This window comes from Ornithorhynchus anatinus, chromosome 5 (genome assembly GCF_004115215.2).
Source record: "Ornithorhynchus anatinus isolate Pmale09 chromosome 5, mOrnAna1.pri.v4, whole genome shotgun sequence".
NCBI lineage: Eukaryota > Metazoa > Chordata > Mammalia > Monotremata > Ornithorhynchidae > Ornithorhynchus > Ornithorhynchus anatinus.
Window position 1 is genome coordinate 99,159,553 of NC_041732.1, and position 13,373 is coordinate 99,172,925.

At 43.0% G+C, this 13,373-nt stretch overlaps 1 protein-coding gene across 2 annotated transcripts in view; it reads left to right on the forward strand.

Annotated features, from left to right (window-relative positions):
• The window catches only part of DLGAP1 (DLG associated protein 1), a 978,335-nt gene that overhangs the window by 79,525 nt on the left and 885,437 nt on the right, over positions 1-13,373 (forward strand). The window lies entirely within an intron of this gene.

Genomic DNA, 13,373 nt, shown 5'->3' on the forward strand with positions numbered 1-13,373 from the left:
TCACACCTGGAGAGTTGCCAGTACTCTACCGGTCTCAGCTTCGGGAGGGAGAGTCAAGCAGAGGCCTATTCATTCCATTCCTAGCTTGGCCGGTGGCTAGCCAGTGGAGGGCAGTCGGCTACAAATCAAAACTCACCTGTGTTGGGCATCAGCGGCATGGGAGAGAGTGGAGGGCGGATACTGGAGTTTACTGTGTGGGAGAAGACAGTGCTAAACCACTTCTGGATTTTTATCAAGAAAACTCTCTGGATCCTCTACCAGAAGGATAGCAGATGGAGGTGGGGTGTTGTGGTAGAGATGCGTCCATGGATTCGCTATGGCTCAGAGACAATTCGACAGCATAAGACAAGACAAGGTGTCAGAAAAAGGGTGGATGCACTTGGGGGCAGACAGAGCTTCAATCCTGGGTCTTGTGCTAAAGACAGTGGGGGTGAAGGGGTGGGCTTGACTGCCCCCGACAAATGCACTGCTTCTTCAATGACAGTCCCATACCTCCTGACCCTACCGACATGGCTGCCTCATGGGTTATTGTGACTATGGTGTTCGTAATCCACCGGAGCCAAGATGGCCACCGTGCAAGCTCAACGTCAGAGGAAAGTGGAGTGGCACTGAAGTTGACCAGAAGTTCCTAGTGCCCGGTCTGCCCCTCTCACACTCCTTTATATGTTTGACAGATATTTTATCAGTCAGTCATATTTGTTGAGTGCTTATTGCATGTAGAGCACTGTACTAAACTCTGGGAGAGTACAATATATCAGGGTTGGTAGACAAGCTCCCTGTCCACAGTGAATTGACAGTCTAGAGGGGGAGAAAAAAGTCTCTGCTCTGTGGAGGGGAGGGCAGCTGATGGCAGAGTGAGACTGGGCGGGGTCCCTCAGAGCCTAGCCTTGGCCGTCAGGCACTATTCAGGCTCTGCTCGACCCCTCCACCTCACAAAATACACATCACACACACAAACGTGGCTTAGTGGATAGAGCACGGGCCTGGGAGTCAGGAGATCACGGGTTCTAATCCTGACTCTGCCACTTGTCTGCTGTGTGACCTTGGGCAAGTCACTTAACTTCTCTGGGCCTCAATTACCTCATCTTTAAAATGGGGATTAAGAGTGTGAGCCCCACGTGGGACAGGGACTGTGTCCAACCCGATTAACTTGTATCTCCCTAGCACTTAGAACAGGGTTTGACACATAGTGAGCACTTGACAAGTACCATTATTATTTTGATTTATCGTTGCTATTATTATTAGCTGAGCACATCCCCAGCGATGTGGATCCCCACATCCACAGGCAGCCTACAATCTGCCCGAGTACCGATGCGACCGCCTCTTAAAATGAAGAATTTAGAACACTCAGCTGTAGTCAGGAGTCAGAATGAGGCTGGGCATCCTCAGAAAGGAGGCTGGGGGTGCCATCAGAAGAGGTATGTCTGTGAGATTCCCCTCTGCTTCACCTGCCACTCCAGATCCTGCTGATATGTTTCAGCGATGGGATGAAGTCCTGGATAGATGGAGAACTGGGCACTGTGATTGTCTTGACTTTTTTTCCACGAGTTGGGTTTGGATTCTCCTTCCCTCCCTCCCTCTCTCCCTCCCTCCCTCAATAGGGAAGCAGCGTGGCTGAGTGGAAAGACCCTGGGCTTCGCAGTCAGAGGTCATGGGTTCGACTCCCGGCTCTGCCGCTTGTCAACTGTGTGACTGTGGGCAAGTCACTTAACTTCTCTGTGCCTCAGTTACCTCATCTGTAAAATGGGTATTAACTGTGAGCCTTACATGGGACAACCTGATTTCCCTGGATCTACCCCAGCGCTTAGAACAGTGCTCTGCAAATAGTAAGCGCTTAACAAATACCAACATTATCATTATTATTATTATTATTTGCTCACTCTTCTATTCCATCCCCATGGCCAGGGACAGAGAAGGTTTCTCTGCCGCAGTAAGGGCACGACTGGGCAAGAGAAGGAGACTTGGTAGTGACTGGCCATTGGGAAAATCCAATATCCACTAAAGACTGCAGTTTCCTAAGCCTCTTCCTTCCTCCTCCTCCTCTAGACTGCAAGCTCATTGTGGGCACATTCCCTGCCATTTACCATTTTCCATTATATTGTACTCTCCTAGGGCTTAACACAGTGCTCTGCACCCAATAAGCGCTAAAAAATATGATTGAATGAATGAATGAATACTCCACAATGTAACTTCATCTCCCCTCACTATTCTCTCAAACTGACAGTGGAGACCAAGGCTAACTGGTGGGTGAGAAGAGGTGATTCAAAGGAGATTTGGCTGACAAAAAGGAGGCCTTCTAACGTCTGGCTTGTTTCTGGAACCTCAGGTTTTCCCCTGCTTCCATTTCCCAGGGTGGGGCAGGAATCTGACTAATGGGAATTTTTTGGTACGATGGTCGGGGGAGCCTAAAAAAATGATCAGCCCTGGGCTTATGAGGGAAATTAATCTGGATCGAGGGGACTGATTAATTTTTCTCCCATCTGCAACATTTTTTTCACACCTGTGGGATCAGCCAATTCCTGCAGTTAGTTCAGAAGAAGAAGTCACTATTTGTAATAAGGACATAGACAAAACAGCTTTCTCCATAAACCTGATTCTTCCCTATATGTAAAATGGTAACTTTGACAAGATCATTATAATATCCCACAATAATAAAGTTAGACTTATATTCCCTGGCTGTCGTTCAGGAACATCTCAATCTCAAACCTCAGATGAGTTCTTGAAGTCAAGGAACATGGAACTACTCTGATGAGCTTTGTGAAATGATTTGGGAACTTGAGGAAGGAAAGAAAAATATAGAAGATAGGTTGATATTTTCAAAATGTAACTATTATTAGTAAGACCTCTCTTATTTTTCTGCACATTACAACCTTGCAATATCACAGTAATTTTTTGTTTCTTGGAACTTATTAGAACCGACCTCATTCATAGCAGGGAAGTGGAGAGGAAATTTTCTTATTGCTAGTGTCAGGTTTTTTGCTAACTGAATCATGGGATATTTCTTAGTATATTTAGAAATAATGCAGTCGTGAATAATTAAACTGAGATGCCCTAAAAAAATAATTGGACATATTCATTTTGGGAATTCAAATCCTTTCTTTTTTTCCATATATATTACTGGTCTATAATTCACAAACTTTGATTCACAGCCCATCTCCTTGGAATTACTGCTAATTAGGGAAGCAATATTAAAATATTACTTTGATGTTTCAAAGATAGAGTAGAATTATGCTCTTTTACAAAGGTCAAGTAAAGCAGAACAGCTTGTGTAGGTACATATACAGACTACCCAAGGTACTATAAAAGTCTTAAGGTTTTTGAAAACCTACTGAATTATGCCTTCATTTTATAAATATTAAGGTATTAGACTTAGGGATTTAATTATCATTTGCTAGAAAATCTTGGTTAAAATGATGCCAAAACCATTTCTTATACTATTCACTTTCATCTTTGTGGATTTATGGCTTGTTTATGGAAATCCATTTGGGTTACATTTTGGCCTACATATAATCAGAGCAAGGGTGGTTGTTAAGTAAAAGTTTTTAGGCCAGTTAATCCATGAAAAAAAAAAGAAATCGTATATCTCATAAATAAAATACCCTTGGGAAATTGTGAGTGCCATTAATCTTATTTGAATTATTCATTCTTGAGGGGGAAAATAATTAAAATGTCTGTTGTTAATGCATTACTTACTGAGAGAAAAAATGAATTTTAAGGAAGCATTTCCATAAGGTTCTTTGTAAAATGGTGAAATATATCAGATCTCATTGGTGAGAGAATTTAGTTCTCTGTGGCGAGAGAAATCGTGAAAGCCAAGTGTTTTTAAATTTTTTTCCAACTGTACTGCTTGGAATAGACCTGAAAACCTCATAGATCCAAAGCCTGTTTTTCATAAACTGGGCAAACGTTCATGCCTCCCTTGTCTTTTGGGAGCTTTTCTCGTGTATAATCCTTCCTCCTTTGCTAACCCGGTCCACTTACTCTTCAGTATTACGGCTTTACTTTGAACATTTGTGTCTTCTTCTATAGCTACACTTGGCAGTTCGCACAGTTCTGATACCATCTTGAAATGACTGAGCTTCGTTCTGTGGAATTTGAAAAGCTGTCCACGTTACGTGGGGTTGTGAGAAGCAAACACCCGGGAACTCAAATGGAGTGGTGATTTGCATGGACTTTCTCTAAGAATAGTTAAACTTATACATCCTTCAAAGTGAGGGAGGCTCAGACTACCTGGGAAATGTAAACTTCAAAAAAAAATCTTCCAACTCCCATTTCTTTCGGATTCTCTGCCCTCATTAAATAAATATGATGATGGTGTATTTAGAACGTGCTTCCTTTGTGCCAAGCACCGCAGTAAGCACTAGGGTAGCCCCTGATGCCCCAGGGCTCGTAGTCCAAGAGGGAAGGCGAATGGGTAACTTTTTTTGTCCCTATTTTACAGGTAAGGAAACTGAGCCTGAGATTTGTTAAGTGATTTGCCTAAGATCACACAGAGTGAAATTGGAGGAGCTGGGACTAGATTGCTTATCTCCTGAGTCCCAGGCCCATGCACCTTCCCCTAATAATAATAATCACGGCATTTGTTAAGTACTCACTAAGTGCCATACTCTGTATGTGGCTTAGTGGAAATAGCACGGGCTTGGGGGTCAGAGGTCGTGGGTTCTAATCCCTGCTCCGCCACTTATTAGCTCTGTGACTTTGGGCAAGTAACTTAACTTCTCTGTGCCTCAGTTACCTCATCTGTAAAATGGGGATTAAAGCTGTGAGCCCCACGTGGGACAACCTGCTTACCCTGTCTTTACCCCAGCGCTTAGAACAGTGCTTGGCACATAATAAGCGCTTAATAAATACCATCGTCATTATTATCGTTATTACTAAGCTCTGGGTTGGATACAAGCAAATCGGGTAGGACACAGTTCCTGTCGTCCATTCATTCAATCGTATTTATTGAGCACTTACAGTGTGCAGAGCACTGTACTAAGCACTTGGAAAGTACAATTCAGCAACAAAGAGAGGCAATCCATGCCCATAACAGGCTTACAGTCTAGAAAGGGGAAGGCAGGCATCAAAAACAAGTAAACAGGCATCAATGGCATCAATATAAATAAATAGAATTAGAGATATCTATACACATCAGAACCAGTAAAACAGGCATTAATATAAATAGAATTGTAGATATGTACATATATACACAAATCCTGTGGGGCACTAGAGGGGGATTAGACCAAATGGAGTGAGTCAGGGCGATGTGGGGTTGGGGGGGAGGGGGAGCTGATGAAATGAGGGGCTTAGTCTGGGAAGGCCTCCTGGAGGAGGTGAGTCTTCATTAGGGTTTTGAAGGGAGAAAGTATTATTGTTTGTCCCACATGGGGCACACAGCATCAATTCCCATTTTACAAATGAAGTAAATGAGACCAGAGAAGCAAAGTGACTTGTCTAAGGTCACACAGCAGATGAGTGACGGAGTTGGGATTAGACTCATGACCTTCTGACTCCCAGGCCCCGCTCTATCCACTAGGCCATGGTGCCTCCAGTGTCCATCTTTCCTTTCACCTCCAAGTCCCTCCTCTCCTCAGTTTCATTCATTCATTCATTCATTCAATCATTTATTGAGCGCTTACTATGTGCAGAGCACTGTACTAAGCGCTTGGAAAGTACAGTTCGGGAACAGATAGAGACAATCTCTACCCAAAATAGTCTCACAGTCTAGAAGAGGGGAGATCGACAACAAAACAAAACAAGTAGACAGGCATCAATAGCGGCAATGCAAATAGAAATATAGATATAAATTACTAATAGAATAATGAATATGTGCATATATACACAAGTGCTGTGGGGTGTGGAGGGGGTGGAGCAGAGGGAGCAAGTTGGGGCGATGGTGAGAAGAGGAGGAGGAGAGGAAAAGGGGGGCTCCGTTTGTGAGATTCTTTCCTTCTCTACCCCTCAGATGGTCAACCAATTTTGTTGACACACATGCAAACATGGCACCTATGTAGATATCCTTCTGTTCTGTCCCTTTCCCTATCTTTAATTTATTTTATCATCTGTCACTCCGCTATAGTGTAAGCTCTTTAAGGGAAGGGATCGTGTCTACCAACTCCATCGCATTGCTCTTTCCAAGCACTTAGTATAATCCTGTGCAATATGTATTATGAAGTATAATCGTTCAATCAGTAAAATTGATTGAGCACTTGCTTTGTGCAAAGCACTATTCTAGAAGCTCGGGAGAGTAAAATAATATTTTATTGTACAATAATATAGTATGAGACGCAATGTAAGTGCTCAATAAATACCCTTGATTGATTGACTGAGTTCCAAAACCTCTACATTGTTTCTTTTGGTGGGTGAAAAAGTGACAAAACTTTAGTGGAGAGTTTTGACTGGTTGGAGAATTGCAGTGGCAAGTGGAATGGGAGAAAGACTGAAAAGAGACCTTGCCTTTGAAGGGAAGTCTAAATGTGTTTGTAACTCGGGACCCATTTTGGTGCGGCAGGGAATGCACGATGGGGTACTCGATTTCCTTCTCAGCCTCTTCCCGTCCTTCGGCATGATCACCTCTTCCACTGTCCTAGGCCACTTTTGAATTTTCCTCTCTGTCCTGATCCCAGTCCCTGACTCTTTTCCGATGATCGGTGTCCCCACCAAGCAGGGATGTCCACCCTGACTTTAATCTGAACCTCTTTGCATCCACTCTGTGTCATCAAATTTAATTCTGTTGTTTCTGAGGCAATCTGGACACAGATCAGAGTGTTCAGCCCATTTGGATGCTCAGTAATCATCAGACAGAAATCTACCGTCCAACATCTCCTTTGTTTAACCTTATCTTTGTCTGCAGACAAGAGTGACCTGGGTTCTTTTACAAGCCTGGTGGCTAGAGCATGGGCCTGGGAGTCAGAGGGGCAGGGTTCTCATCCCGGCCTTGTCACTTGCCTGCTGTGTCTGACCTTGAGTTCGTTACCTTTCCGTGCCTCAATTCCTTCATCTGCAAAATGGGGATTAAACACTTGTTCTCCTTCCTACTTAGACTGTGAGGCCCATGTGATACTGAGACTGTGTCTATGTTGTATCCACCCCGGGGCCTAATACCATTCCTGACATTTAAGAAGTGCTTAACAAATATTACAATCGTTATTACTATCCCCCACTGAACAAACATCTCAAACCAAACCAAATTTCTTCTCCCTGGCCATGTGTTACCCTCGGATCAATTTCCTAAACCAAGAATTATCTTTGAATCTTTAGTGTCCTTCTATCCTCATATCCAGTATTTTGTCAAATCTGTCCTTTCCCTCATCCCTTCAAACACATCTCTACCATCTCAGGTTCCCTATAAGCTTCCCAGTTGAGGCTGGCCTTCTTACCCTAAGACACGAGGAATTCACTGATCGACTCATCCTCCTTTAGCTCACTCATCTAATTACTCCTCTACTCGCTCAGGGTATATAGTTCAGGTCCGCTTTGCCTAAGGTACATATGAGTTCTTGACGAGTATTCCTGGGCAGCCATACCCGATCCTCCTCCCTCCAACTGTAGGAATTGATTTATAAGATGCTCATAAGGCAATCCTCTGAATGGTTCCTGCAGACAATATACGTTTGACTGGTAGGTAGGTCAAACTTCTAGCGCAGTGAAATCATAATGGAACACAAAGGCCGCCTGGGAAAGAGAGGGAATATTTCTGAAAAATTAAAATCCGTATCCATCTCTATCCCCTGCCCTATCGCCTCTCTCCACTCAGCTTCTCCGGGGAAGCCTCAGTTTCTACATCAGTAAAATGGGCATTCGATATCTGTCTTCCCTCGCCTTTAGACTGTGAGTCTCATATGGGACAGGGACTGTGTGCAAACTGATTAACCCATATCTAATCTGGTACTTAGTACAGTGTTTGGCATATAATTAGTGCTTGACGAATAGTACAATTCTTATTACTACAACTCTCCATTTCCCACTCCTCACTAGAAAAAAAATGGTGAGTGTGTCAGAGTCTTGTAATGTGTGTTGTAATTAAAATATTATATTATCCCTTCACTTTCTTTACACTAAAGTTTACATCAAAATCCCTGACGAGGTTGTCATTTCGTCTTTTCCCACTACCTTCTGCATTTCTCTTGCTCTTGGATATGTACCCTTTATTCATTTCTCCCTCAGCCCTCCATCACCCCTCCCTCTGCTCCACTACACTTATGTCCATATCTGTAATTTATTTATTAATATTAATGTCTGCCTCCATCTCTAGACTGTAAGCTCCTTGTGGGCAGGGAGTGTGTCTAACAACTCTGATCCATTGTATTCCCAAGTGGAACAGCACATAGTAAGCGCTCACTGTATATGATTGATCGATTGCTAGTGTGGGTTCAGTTGCGTCTTGGTTTAGAATATTAGCATCTAGAAAACAAAGACTATCTAAACCAGAAGGCGAGGACTATCTATATTTGAGTTTCTCTGCTTTGTGTACCTAGTGATTTGGGCCACTTAATAGCTATAATCTGACTATCGAAGTAGAGTTCTTTGGAAGTATTTTGTTCCACAAAGTCCTAGGTCTTTTAAAAGGCTGTATGGAGTAGATCACAGTCGTCGGAATAATAATAACGATAATGATAAGATGGTATTTGTTAAGCACTTACTATGGGCACTGTAAAAGGGCTGGGGTAAATAATAATACTAATAATTATGGTATTTGGTAAATGCTTACTACATGCCAGGCACTATACTAAGTGCTGGGGTGGATACAAGCAAACTGGGTGGGACACAGTCCCTGTTCCACATGGAGCTCACAGTCTTAATCCCCATTTTACAAATGAGGTAAATGAGGCCCGGAGAAATGAAGTGATTCGCCCAAAGTCACACAGCAGACAAGTGGCAGAGCAGGATTAGAACCCGGGTCCTTCTGATTCCCAGCCCCGTGCTCTCTCCACTAGGCCATGCTGCTTCTCATGGAATAGAGGTGCCCTGAAAGCATTTTCAGCTTTTGGAGATGTGGTTTTGCTTAGTTCTTTGTTCTCTTGTAAAACCCACTCCTAGCTGGATGTACCTCAGGAATTCTTACCTTGCCGTGAGAGGGTAAGAGAGGAAGGTTGTCTGGTGATTAGAGCGAGAGATTGGCTATCAAGCGTCAGTAATGCTGGGTTCTATTTCTGGCTCTGCTCTGCTTTGCTGGCTCTGACACAGACCACCCTAGCTTTCATTATTACTTATTTTATTTTATTGTTTTTTAAGTGCTTTTTACCATGGCAACAAGGCAGTGTTCCAGGCTTCGGGGCGGCAGGATGAAAGTAAAGAAACTGAGAGCCAGGGAGGAAGATAAAGAGAGAGGAGGGAAGTTAGTTGTGGAGTGGAGAAAGCATGAGCAGGAGGGGAAAGAGATGAGGGGAGAATTATGGGTTGAGTCAGGGGAATGTATTGAATGTGTATAATTTCATAAGTGGAAATTTGAGGGGAGTCATAGAATCGGTCATGCAACGAAGTTTCATAGTGAAGTATTTGTGTATGTGAAAGAATTAAATTCTACACTGAAAGATGTGAATATTTCTCATATATAAGGGAATAATGATAATAATTATGATAATAACACCTACAGTGTGTTGAAGACCGTACAGAGCACTTGAGAGAGTACAGTGCATGAACCCTGCTGCCAGGACTTTATCAATCAATCAGTGGTATTTATTGAGCACTTACTGTGTGCAGCGCACCATACCAAATACTTGGGAAAGTACAATATAAAACTAATAGAAATAAATACACTGCAGCTATATACATAATTGCCTTATAATCTAGGAAAAGACTGAGGATAAAATAATTGACAGACAGGAGGAAGAAGGGAAAGGGGAAAGTACAGTGAGCGGGTGCCGAGGAGATTGGATGTGACAGAAGTCACGGTGGGAGTCGGAGGATGTGGCTTCTAATCCCGGTTCTGTCACTTGTCTGCTGTGTGACCATGGGCACATAGTAAGCACTTAACAAATACCTACATTATTATTATTATTACATAGTAAACACTTAACAAATACCATAATTAATATTATTATTATTGTTTTAAGTCCTTTGGGACCTAACTAGGCCATGAGAAACAGGGTGGCCTATTGGATAGAACATGGGCCTGGGGGCCAGAGAACCTGGGTTCTAAACCCGGCTCCCCCATTTGTCTTCTGTGTGACCTGGGGCAAGTCATTTCACTTCTCTGTACAAAATGGGGATTCAATATCTTTTCTCCCTCCTACTTAGACTGTGACCCCCATCCTGGAGCTCCTTTCCAACCCAAGTTTGCCAAACCACAGCTTTTCCCACCATTAAACTCCTCCTAAAATCCCACATCCTTCGGGAGCTTTCCCTTAACTACAATACCCTCTCTCTTTATTGGTATTTAGCGGTATTTTGTATCGATCCTGATGCTTAGTACAGTGCTTGGCACATAGTAAGTGCTTAACAAGTACCATTTAAAAAGAGCGTTGTATTCGAGCTCAACGAGAATGCTAATTTGACTCCCTATATTAAAAATAAATAAGTAAACATACAAAGCAAGTTCATGTAAGTCTGGTTCTGGGTTCTTTCCACGTACCACTCATCTCTACGGGTTGGGGGAGAATTGAATTCTTTATAAATAGTAGGGAAAAAGTGATTTTCTTGGCATGTCGTATAAATACATTTTTTTAAAAAACCCCACATCTTAATTTCAGCTGAAAAGGCTGGGTTGGGTTAATGGCAAGTAGGAAAAATACATTTATATGCTGCATATTATGATGTGCATGTTCAGAATCTGTTATCAGTTGGAAATGCGTTTGTACTGCGGGTTGAATTAAAAAGTTTAAACTTGGAAGATAATGACTTCTCAATTAGATTAATATCTGAACATTATTCCCTAGGTGATGTTTGAATGTTTTGTTTATGGATTTTGGGCCATCTGAATGGCAATGCAGAGATTTCTAGGGCTTTTAGCAATTTTTTTTTAATATTAAGGGAATCCAATTAACCACAGATTTCCTTGTTAGATTCAGTTACCATGAAGCCTAAGAATTTGGCCTCTGTTAGAATCAAACACCGATGGAAAAAAGCCCAGAGAGTCAGGAGACCCCAGATCTCTGGCCATTATCAGCCCCCTCATAACATAGTTCTCCATCGTGGCCTAGAGGAAGGAGTAAGGACCTGGGAGTGAGCAGACCTGGGTTCTAATCCCAGCTCCACCCCTTGACTGCTGTGTGACCTTGGGCATGTCATTTAACTTTTATATGTGTCAGTTTCCTCTACTGTAAGTGGGGATTCAATAACCATAAATAACAATAATAATAATAATTGTGGTATTTGTTAAGCGCTTACTATGTGCCAGGCACCGTACTAAGCACTGGGGTGGATACAAGCACATCAGGTTGGTCAAAGTTCCTGTCCCACATGAGGCTCACGTTCTTAATTTCTATTTTACAGATGAAGGAACTAACACATAGAGAAGTAAAGTGACTTGCCCAAGTTCACACAGCTGATAAGTGGCAGAGCCAGGATTAGAACCCTGGTCGTTCTGATTCCCAGGTCCATACAATCCTAGTGGATAACACTAGGTCATGCTCCCCTTTAAACTGTGAGGTTCATATGGGACAGGAACAGTGTCCAACCTGATTAACGTGAATCTACTCTAGTGCCTAATGCATTGTTTGCCGATTATTGTTACTATTATTACACTTTGTGCTTCCTAATCCTCCTCTAGATTGTAAACTCACTGTGGTCAGGGAATGTGTCTGTTTATTGTTATATATTCTCTCCCAAGTGCTTGATACACTGCTCGGCACACAGTAAGTGCTCAATAAGTGCTCAGTACAATAAGTGCACAGTAAGTGCTCAGTGAGAAGCAGCGTGGCTCAGTGGAAAGAGCATGGGCTTTGGAGTCAGAGGTCATGAGTTTGAATCCCAGCTCTGCCACTTGTCAGCTGTGTGACTCTGGGCAAGGCACTTAACTTCTCTGTGCCTCAGTTACCTCATCTGTCAAATGGGGATTAAGACTGTGAGCCCCACGTGGGACAACCTGATTGCCCTGTGTCTACCCCAGCGCTTAGAACAGTGCTCTGCACATAGTAAGCGCTTAACAAATACAAACATTATTATTATTATTAATAAATATGATTGACTGACTGAATGAATGAATCCCACTCTTCACATTCCTGCCTCTGACCCTTGCTCAAGCTATTCCCCCATCCCGGAATTCCTTCCCTACTCAAGTTTGCCAGAGCACAGCTTTTCCCTCCTTTAAAGTCCTCCTAAAATCCCGCATTCTTTGGAAGCCTTCCCTTAATAATCCACAACAGCCTCTGTATTTAATGGTATTTTGTTATGCAGTAACTATGTTCTAGGCACTGTACTAAGTGCTGGAATAGATTCAAGCTAATCAGGATGGACACAGTCCCTGTCCCACATGAGGCTCACAGTCATTCATTCCTTCAGTCGTATTTACTGAAGGCTTATTGTGGTATTTGTTAAGCACATACTCTGTGCCGGGTACCATAATAAGCTCTGGGGTGGATACAAGAAAATTGAGTTGGACACAGTCCCTGTCCCCTGTGGGGCTCACGATCTCACTCCCCTTTTTACAGATGAGGGAACTGAAGCACGGAAAAGTGAAGTGACTCACCCAAGGTCACACAGACAAGTGGCAGAGCCGGGATTAGAATCCAGGTCCTGCTGACTCCCAGGCCTGTGCTCTTTCCACTAGACCACGATGCTTCTCGCATATCCTCGTAGCTTCATTCTTCTGCTTGCTCTCACTCTTTGTAAATAATATTTTTCCTATCTGTTTCTCCAGTGGATTAGGTCAGAGGACATAAATTTTGCTTCTGGTGTACTCTCCCAAATTTGTAGTACAGTGCTCTCCCCAGAATAGATACTCAGTGTAAACCGCTGATGTATCGAAATTCAATGGCTCATTAACAAACAAAAGTCATAATTTTGCCATTACTGAAAACCGTTGCACACCAGCTCATGGAATACTGGATGAAGTTCTGGCGGCTGAATTCCTATAGAAACTTAGAGCCAGGGAAGGTACTGATCAGGGCAGGGAATAGAGAATAAGATGAAAAGATTAGAACTGTTCAATTATGAACTTTCTCAGCCTTTGCCTGTACAGATTGAAGACCAGAGAATCATTAAGAAGCCTATAAAAAGAAATACAACGTTGTTCTTAGCCAAATCCCACCACTCCAGGATCAGATGCTTCCCACTAAGGCATGTAGAGAAGCAGCGTGGCTCAGTGGAAGGAGCCCGGGCTTGGGAGTCAGAGGTCATGGGTTCGAATCCCGGCTCTGCCACTTGTCAGCTGTGTGACTGTGGGCGAGTCACTTAACTTCTCTGTGACTCAGTTCCCTCATCTGTAAAATGGGGATCAACTGTGAGTCTCA